At 40.3% G+C, this 10,156-nt stretch overlaps 1 protein-coding gene across 1 annotated transcript in view; it reads left to right on the top strand.

The window, feature by feature from the left end:
• The first annotated feature begins 942 nt into the window (after positions 1 to 942).
• Positions 943 to 10,156, top strand: part of znf710b (zinc finger protein 710b) — a 32,416-nt gene continuing 23,202 nt past the window's right edge. Inside the window, exon 1 of the mRNA XM_059354663.1 lies at positions 943 to 1,036. The gene's annotated coding sequence lies outside the window, so the exon portion shown is untranslated. The remainder of the gene's footprint in view (positions 1,037 to 10,156) is intronic.

Genomic DNA, 10,156 nt, shown 5'->3' with positions numbered 1-10,156 from the left:
TTTATATATGTCTTAGATTCATTTAAAAAAATGTTGAGTGATTTGGCGGATGCTACATATTCAATTAGCTGGGAGGAAGCATGACACCTTCACACCTCCGTCGTCACACACTGGAAAAAATATTTTTTTGTCCCTGTAATTATTATTTCAATCATCTATATAAATTCTACAAAGAAATACGAATTCAGTGCTTTTACTTTAAAATAGCAGTTTTTCATGTAGTGCATTACTTAGTGATTGTCTGTTATTATGTCTCCTCAGTTTTGTATATAAATTGAATAATTCGTTGCAAGTAATATTCACTAAACCAGTTCATTAGCTTAATTAGTTGATATTTCCAAGTAAAATGTAATTGAGGGACATCAGTGAATCTGCAATTTACTTGTGTATTTTCATTAAAAAAATAAAAAGTGGTTCTATTAAATAAATATTACTTAGAAACAGCCTGAGTAAAGATTACAAACACTTTCTGTGTGGAAAAACTTACCTAGCTTTTTTAAAGTAAATGTCACTCCAATTTTTTTCAGTGTACCCAATTCAGTGCTGTTGTTAGGGTGCAGACACAGCGCCACCTAGTGGACTTTTTTTTAATGCCATACAAATAGCCTGTGTTTTACAGTGAAAACCAGGTCCTAGGTTTTTGTTTTAAGTATTAAAATAAAAATGACACAATAACAGAACTGCCATATGGATTGTCTAAAAAGTAGGCGTTTTAAAATGACCAACATGTTGTGGTATATGTGCACGACATCAAAGGTTGTAAAGCTTGTTTAAAACCTCAGAATTCATTAAAAAATAAAGCATAAAGGTGATGTTTAATAGCTGCGGATGAATTTCACAAAGTCAGCCACATTCCGCCTTTACTTGTGGCGTTGAGGAGGAGCTCAGTTGTTTATTCATTCACGTCAGCCCCTCTCGCCTTCCCTTCCCTCCTTCCTGCTACACACAACGGGGACCCACCGTTGTGTGTAACTGTTTTTCCCACATTGAAATTAACCACAATCACGTCGCCACCATAAACCGATTTTGGAATCAGGTGAGTTATGATTTTATGTTTCTCATGCTTTTGACGATAATAAGCGGGAGATGTATGTGCCGCTGGAGCGTTGACTTGTCCGGCCCGGCGAGGCGGAGGAGTGTTTCAACCGTAACTTATTAAATTCCTCCTGACCAGGCTAGAAAATGTATGCGCGTTATGTCTGGCGATTTTACCGCCTGTTCGTTTTACATAGGCTGTCTTTCGGTGCGGGTTTGTTAACGCTATACTGGAAACAAATGGTCGATGTAGGTCAGCAACTACAGTCAAAATGTCGTCTTTTCTTTTTTTACTTCCACATTCTCTCATGCCACAAACAGATGGCGTCGAGAGGGGGGATGGAGAGAATGGGGAAAGAGACGCATAAAGGAGAAGGGGCTCCACCAGGCCACATGAGCCGGGTCTGCCCATCACTAATCTATACCCTGCTGCACATACACCATAACCCACCTCTCCATGCCAGGACTCGGCAGGCCGAGATGTCTTGCGTAGGCCTGTCTTCAACAAAGTTTTTGCTGTTAAGTTGTCGGGCCTTTTCTTTTAAAGATACAGCGCGAGTTTCGGGGGGAATAATGGTTTTATTTTTGAGCAAGCAAAAGTGTCCACAGTCCTAATGTTGAGCTAAGGCCAGCCGCGGGCAGCTTTGTTGTATATAGCGTGCAGTCGCGAGAACCATCGGGTGCAGAGGGGGTGTTTGACACCTCAAGCACCGGGAAGATGCACTGCAGCAGATAACCTGTAGCCCCGGGGCTGCTTGCTCCTGTGGGGGAGACAGGCCACCACCAGTTGGCTGACTCCTCACCGGGCTGTCGGAGATCATTGATAGGCCACAGGTATTCTCCACTGCACTAATGAGGGCACTGCATCTCATACTGGCTGTCAAGAGATGTGAAGGGCTGTACAGTATGGTATGGATGGGCTATATATATTTATACAGTGTCATTTTTGGACTGCTGAAGTGCCATTCTATGTATTTAAGTGCAAAACCAGAGTGAGTAATAATACCACTGCTGACCCTGTGCATACCTGCCATGCAGTGTCTCATCAATGGTGCACTGCATGCAGCAAGGCAGATGCATACTGTGCATACCAGTTGGAAGCCCTGGGGCCTATAGATGTGCTCCAATGCAGTTCAGTGTCAGTGCACTTTAGTGGCTCGCAGTAATTAAAAAGACATCCTCCCCTTGTGGTCCATGGGTCATCTGATTGATGGTCATTTAGATGGAAATATTCAAATGACTCAGCATAGTTTGACTGAAGAACCGAACCTTGCAAATCTGAGATCCTGCTGCAGATCTTCCTGTTTTAAAGTGACCCATTTCTGCTGTCAGTTTGAGCACATGTGCGTCCTGAAATGACACCTTGACTAAACTGATTTAATCATCTTGGTGCCCAAGGGAGTGCAGGGTGTCAACTATCTCTGCCCAAGCCACTCTTTTCTGGTTTTGCAGTAGACTTTTGTCAGGAGATCATATTTTATATTTCAGCTCTTACATCATTTCTGGCCTTCCTTTCTTGCCTTATGAATGTTAGTAAAGTGATGCTGTCCTAGTATCTTCTCACTGTACAGTCCATCTCCTCATACAGTACATTTATTGGCTCTTGCTGTACTTTGTCCCGCCTCCCTGAATGCAGTTTTGAGCCTCTATGACTTACATTGTTGATGATAACCTCTCCAGTCGGTTCTTGCTTGGAGGTATCTCGCCTAAAATTAATTAGAAAAGTTGCTGTCTCTCAGCTGGCTGCTATATGTGTTGTCTTCTGTGTTAACCTTGTGTTAATGGTGTTTTAATCTGCTCTGTTTATTGCAGTCCTGGAAAAAAATATTGGCACCATTGCACATTTAAAAAAGAGGTTCACAATTATCTCTAAAAATAAGTTGACAATATCAAGTCTTTTGGGCTCCACAATTCTTTATTTCAGTTTATTTCACATACTTTGTTTTTGATTTAGAACTTAACATATCCTTTTAAATCATAAAATAAACAGAAATAGTGTTGACAAAATTATTGACACCCATTTGATATTTGGCAGCTCAGCCTTTGGAGAACTGCTGTCAAGTGCTTCCCATAGACTTCAGTTAGATTTCTACACCTCTACTGGCAGTGTGGCCCACTCCTATTTTACAAACTGCTCCAGTTCTTTCATATTTGAAGGGTGCTGTTTTCAGATTTCTCCACAGGTGTTCTGTGGGATTCAGATCTGGACTGCAGGCCACTTCCATTTTTTTCTCTTGAACCATTTCTGGGTCTTTTTTGTGTTTCTGTTCATTGTCTCACTGGAGGACCCATGACCTCCGGTGGTGACACAGCTTTGGTGACACTGGGGGGAACATTTCGCTCCAAAGTACCATGGTAATCTCCCACATTTATGATGCCAAGCATAGATTCATACGCAGGACCAGAGGCAGCAAAAAAAACCCCAAACATGTTAATGTTTGAGTGTTTCTACAGTGTTGGTTTCTTTAAAGGCTTCATTTTCTACTGTGCAGTTTACCAAAAAGCTCTATTTTGGTCTCATTTGTCCACGGGACATTCTCCCAGAAGGATGTTGGCCTGCTCTGAATGTATTTTGGTAAACTCCAGCCAGCTTTCTGTTCTCTCTCTGCAGTGGGGTCCTGGTGGGTCTTCTACCATAGGACCCCCTTTTATTGATTTGGCGACGGGTGGAGTGAGTCAAAACGCTTGTCATGTGATTCTGAAGGTCAGCTTTAATCATTTTTGCAGTTGTCCAAGGTCCTTTCTCCACCAATCGAACATTGCTTCACTGCAATCGTTGGTCAGCTTTTTTGTGTATTGTCCAGGGAAATTGGCTACAGGACCATGGGCCTTAAACTTAACATAGCACATCGTGGAAACAGGACATCAAGGTCTCTGGAGGAACTTGTAGCTTCGAAATTGTCCATGCTTGGCTGCAGTCTTCTGTCTGACCTCCTGAGACAATTCTCTGCTTTCTTTTCTTCTTTTCTCCAGTGTGGTAACCACAGTGACAACAAAACAGCAGATTGAGTACTTCCATATAAACTGGTTGAATGAGGGATTATTAGATTGCAGGCAGCTGTGATTCACTACAGGTGGGTTCAAGGTAAACCACCTGCTCGAAATCACTTATTTTTGCAGCTTTTAAAAAGGTGCCAAAAATGTTGTCCGGTTATTTTAGCATGTGTGTGTTTAAAAAAAGCTAGGATTCAGTATTTTTCCCTGCTTTTTTTGTTTTATTTCTCTGCAAACCAATAAAATACAAGTAGATACCAAAAACTGTTAAAATCCCACAATTTCATCGAATAAATTGTGTTTTGAGTGCCTATGTTTGTGGCCAAATATGTATTATGCACAAAGATGAATGGTACAGGCATTGTGTTTTTGTATTTGGGCCAGATATCCTTAATTTGTAGTGTTGAAAGACTGACTGATGATGACAGAATAGTATTTGACATAATGTGTGATGATCCGATGAACTTGATTAAATAATCGTCCAGTGAAAAATTGTCAGGCTCAACAAAAAGCACTGGCAAGTTCTCAACAGTTCAGGCTCGTACTTTGTCTCCTGAATTTATGCCTTAGAGTTTAACAGCACGGTTTTTTTCTTGGCCAGCTTGAGTTGTACAGTGATGAATGAATTTCCCCAAGTTTAAATCGATAATGTGTTATTACACTGCTGCTGCTACTGTACAATCTGTATGCAACCCAGGGGATCGTAAGCCATTCGTCCGTGGATCATCAGCGACGGGGTGGCTCTGCTGATGAGGTCCAGCTCAGCCAAACAGAAAGTATATCAGGACATCCGCAATATGCATAAAAAAACTGGACCAATCATCTTAACAGAGCCTGAAAATTGGACACGCCTCTTGTAAATGAAGATAAATGAAAATTAGCCGTTCACTTTTTTTCTCTCCCTGCTTTCTTTTTCAGGATGTGGGAATATAGCTGTGGTAAAAGGTTTAGAATAGCTGATGATGGTGTCAGCACATTGCAGCGCTCGGCTGTGCTGCAGGCAGGGTTTAAAAAAAAAGAAAAAAAAAAAAAGAGGCTGATGTTTCTGGAAGCACAAAGGCCTAATGTGTAGGGCCTGTTGGTAACAGCCATGCTGAATGACCTCCACAGTGTAATGCCACTTTGTTTGTATGCGCTGTATGAGTCTAACGCGTAGGCCTATTTCACCAGCACAATACTCTAGCCTTCTGGGAAAATGAGGCCTACAACATCGAATTGTTCATAAATTGCACCAAAATGTAGCTCTGTGTTGTTAAGAGGTCTTACAGCTTACTCTTTGTGGCTTCATTAATAATAAATGTGGCTTGCTATTTGCCCATTGCATAACAGATGACTGTTTGGTTGAAGTGTTGATATGTTTAAATGTTTCGCTAATAACACAACTGTGGGCACATTTTCTGACGGATCATCTGAATAGATATGAACTGTTATTAACACTTGTGAGAAATAGAAATGTTGATTTTTAGAGAGGATGGGTCAATATCTAAATATAATTAGTGGGTGTTAATACAAGTTTCACAATACGATATGTCAAGACATTGGACTGTGATACAATGTTTGACAATTTTATTACTGAGCTCTTACAGACATTTAAATGGAGAAGCGTTTATTATTTTTAATTAAAAGCATAAATATAGAGGAGAATTTCAAAATAACGGTGTATGATGATGACATCAATATGTATAATTACACCCCTGGATTTCATCCAAACTTGTGCCAGTATTTGATGATTTAACAATGCTGAATGCAGGTGCTCCTTTCACTGTGTTTGACTTCATATCAGTAGCTGATGTCAGAGGTTGTTTTTTTTTTTTTTTTTTAACATGCAAGTGGTTTGGCTTGAGGTGTGGCAATGTTGGTCCACCACTATGGTTCGGACTGAAATAATTTCTCTATAATTATTGGATTGTTTGCCTTGACATTCATGATCCTCTGAGGATAAATTCAATAACTTTGTCCATCCTCTGAATTTTACTCAACTGCCACAAGCAGGTAAAGTTTTCTCTTATCCTGTGAAATGGCTCAAAATGTTTGTGATGGATCAGCACCAAATGTAAATCATTCATGGTCCTCAGAGGAAAATTTCTACTGATGTCAGTCACTTTTCCCCAGCCACCACCATAACATTGATATTTGTGGCCTAAGTGAAATGTCTTAAAAAGTGTTGGATGGACTGCCATAAATTTTGCTGCACATATTCCTTTATTGATCCCCTAACTTTTCATCTAGCGCAATCATCTTGTCAAATTTAAATGTTGTCCAATACTTTTTCTGGCCAAATTCCTGCAAAACTAATGATATTACCATTGGCTCAGCTGTACTTTGCGTTTTGTGCTGATTAGCAAACGTTAGCATGTTTGAATGCTTAGAAAGATGCTCAACATAGTTGTGTTCATGTTAGAATTGAGCTTTAAGCAAGTCTGCAGTGTTATTCAGATGCTGGTTGTGTTCATTTTCTGTTCGACTTCAGATAACTGGTGAAAAAGCTGCATCTGTTCACTGCTGATAAATGGACAGTTTTTAGTACACAATATATGTATTTTTCATGAGTCTGAGTCGGCTTCATGGAATCTTTGCAGGAGTTTTTTATAGACCACTCCAGTATGTAATGCTTATTAGGTGCGAGTCATGCCTGTCAGTTTGGTCTCGCTGCTGGTCTGGGTAAATGCTGTCCTTGCCAGCTTTTATTGTGTGAAGTTGTTACAAGTTGTCTGGTGAGTTGGTTCGTCAGTCAGTCCTCCAAAATTCTGTGTGAAAAAGATTAGCTATTGAACTTATTTAGCAGCAGAACGTGATATGGTACAACAGCTATTTTATGGCTGAAATTATTTGTAGTTCAAAACTTGAGTATTCAATTCTTGTTTATAGACTTTTCTTTGCTCCCCATCATTTGCTCTCTTTTATCTCTTTAAATCTGACTGCATCCTGATTATTAACCTCTGTATTGGATTATCAGTATGTAATCATAATAGTATTGTGTGCAGTTAGCTAACAGTTTAGTCACAAAGGAAGCCACATGCAGTGTTATCCTTCAGCCTCCATGTCTCTGTAAGCCTCTGTTCACTCAGCTAACTACCACTTTCCTGCATAGTGCAGAGCAGTGGCCTAGTTCATGCCCTCTTGAATGTAATTTTAGCTGCGTGTATGTGTGTTTGAGTGCGTGCTTTGTGTGTACATGGACGATTCTCTGTTTTGTCTCCTTCTCTTATCGTCTCTGTTTCCCGTCCTCTCATTCCCTCTCTGTCCTTCCACACTGTTCCTGTGTGTCCCTCTCTGCCAGTGATGAGGCTTTTGTCATGACACTATGCAGTACTCAGGCCAGTGATGCTGCTGGTACTGACCTCAGTAGTTTTACAGTTTACGATATACGTTCAGCTGAGCTGCACCTTTATGGACAGAACGTGTTATTGTTGAGAGTCTCACACAGTACAGCCATTTTACAGTGTTGTTTTGATTGACGCCTTGTGTTACTCAGCCATTGCTGCTGATCTAGAGTTTACAGTCAGTGCGTTTACATGCACAGTTTAATCAAGCTATACTTAAAAATAGATTTTGCCGTCTAATCAGACTTCTGTCCTCGTCCCAGTTTACATGCAACTGAGAAAATCGAATAACTGACGGGAACGTGTCCTCCTCCTCAACACTGGGTGGCGATATGCGTTGTTTCAGCGGGTTGATATGGCCCCCTTTCCGGTTGACCTTAGTTTGACACTTTGTGTTGTCGCTACTGCTTTGTACTGACGCTAATGCGACCGGCTAATACAAGCGGCGCGGGGGGTGTGGAGGTGGAGCATGTGCACATGTGTTGTCTTGTCATACATGCTGGTGAAAATCGTATTCCAATCACATTATCTGGGTGTCCTAATCGGAGTTGGAGAACTCCAACATTAGTCGGACTAACACGTTTACATGCACTTCAGTTGTGGCAATAATTTGTTTTTTTCAAGTGTCATGTAAACAAACTGACTGAGTCCTTAAATGGGTGAAAAGATGCTGTACTGGACGATTGGAGAGTGAAGTTGCTAATTTAATGTATTTTGCAGATTAAATTAGTGGAAAATAATCCATATTCAGTGGGTACAACTCAAATAAGTATTATCATTGTGTACCAGTAACTGTTAAGATTATTTTTACACTGTAAAATGTCCTATTCAGTGTGTGTCTTGTGATCACTAAAAGAAAAAAAAATAATAATCAAAGAGATCATTAACAAGATTGTTTCTGTCATGATTCTATTTCCATGATACAATCAGCTGACATATTAGTATCAGATTTTTTTTATATCAGCATTTGGCTCAAAATCCAGTATCGGTCATGCTGGGATATTTATACGATTTATGGCTATATTATAGTTTTTTTATGTAGTCAATAAAAAACTAAAAAGTAATGACTAGGCCATAAAATTCTAAAATTTGAAGTAAGCAAACATATAAACAAACCCTACTATGTCCTCACCACTTGCCTCAGTGCATTACAGTCCTCTGACAGTGCTGCTGGCTTCACTCAGTTACACTGTATATGTGCAAGAGAATTAGCTGTGCTTGTGATGAAGAAGCTTCCAGCACAACAATGCAACACACATACATTCACATTTAACAGACATTTAATCCAAAAGATGCTGTGAGGTGTAGAATTGCTTAGAATCTAGGCTGATGGTAGATTAAGTCTCACCATGCAATCATTCTGTGGGAGTAGGGCAAAATTTCCATTTTCAGCTGCCAGCGTGCTCCATTTGAACTGCTTGTTAAATGGTCAAAAAACTTCCGAAACCGGATCGGGGGTGACTGTGCTTGAACTTTTCTGAAACCGACAATCTGACATTCATATGACAGTCAGCTGTGCGGAAGTGACAAAGTTGCCACAGTTTGAACTTTTGTCTCTAGCTCTTTTATTTTTATTTTTTAACGCAGTACACACTTTTAATTTGAACAAACAACTGTGCATTTATCTCCATATTTAAACTTTATCATGTCCCGCTCCTCTCTGTGACAGCCAACCTTTAACTCCGCCTGCCAGCGTGGCCATTTGGAACCACAGACGATAAAAGTGGATGTAGCCTCTGGGTCTGAAAAGTACAGCCAATGCTGGAGTGCTTTAAACCTACATTCTTTCTGATGGCCAGCAGGGGGCGACTCCACTGGCCTCCAAAATGAAGTCAGATTGCATAGAAGACTATGAGAAAATTACCCTACTGAATTTATGCTCTCATGAAAATTTTGGTCCCCTTTAAACTAAAATAGACATTTACCGTGGTATGCTTCAGGGCATGGCCATCTTGTGATTGACGGGTCACTGCTACGGTGACCTTAAAGTCAGGATAGAGCATTGCTGAACTGCTGAGACTCTACTCTCCCTCACGTTCACTAAGGTCTTCAGATCAGAAACTCTTGATGGTTCCCCGGACCCATTTTAAAACGCGAGGTGACTGTTCTTTCCAGGCCAGTGCCCCTCCCCTCTGGAATGCACTTCCACTGACCCTACGAAGCATAGAGTCCACAGACAGTTTTAAGAAAAAACTTAAAACATATCTCTTTAGGCAAGCTTTTCCCTGATGTTGATGTTTCCTGGCCATATGTGAAGTTACATGTTCTTGTGCTATTGTGTGTTTTTTTTCTATCAACTCTATATTGTACTGCATTTTATCCCTGTTGTAAAGCACTTTGTGATTGTATCTATGAGAAGTGCTCTATAAATAAACTTTACTTACTTACTTACTTACTTACTTACTTTACTTTACTTACTGTAGCAATAATCCATTTTGTACATTTAACTAGCTGCAAACTTGTTTTTGGTTTACCTTGAATTATGGAAGCTAAGTTTGTTAGCAGCAACTTCGCACAGCGTAGCCAGGAACATCAAGATCTCCAACCTAAATGACAGAATAGGTCTTTTGTCATTACAACCCATAACGACACATATGATCGCTTTTGAAAAAATGACCTAGGCTATACGAGCATTTCTTGGTTCGCGGAACAGCGAAGCGTTCATAAAGATTAGCACACATCGTCATACATACACGCACGGTTTGCTGTTGTAAAAAAGGCTGCAGTTTTGTTGAATCTAGGCCACAAAACCACTGACCTAGGTTTAGGGTAAAAAACTTCCTGGTAAGGCATTATAAAAGACA

Source organism: Centropristis striata, chromosome 2 (genome assembly GCF_030273125.1).
Source record: "Centropristis striata isolate RG_2023a ecotype Rhode Island chromosome 2, C.striata_1.0, whole genome shotgun sequence".
Lineage (NCBI taxonomy): Eukaryota > Metazoa > Chordata > Actinopteri > Perciformes > Serranidae > Centropristis > Centropristis striata.
The sequence above is the reverse complement of the archived record's forward strand: the minus strand, read 5'-3'. Positions and strand labels throughout refer to the sequence as shown.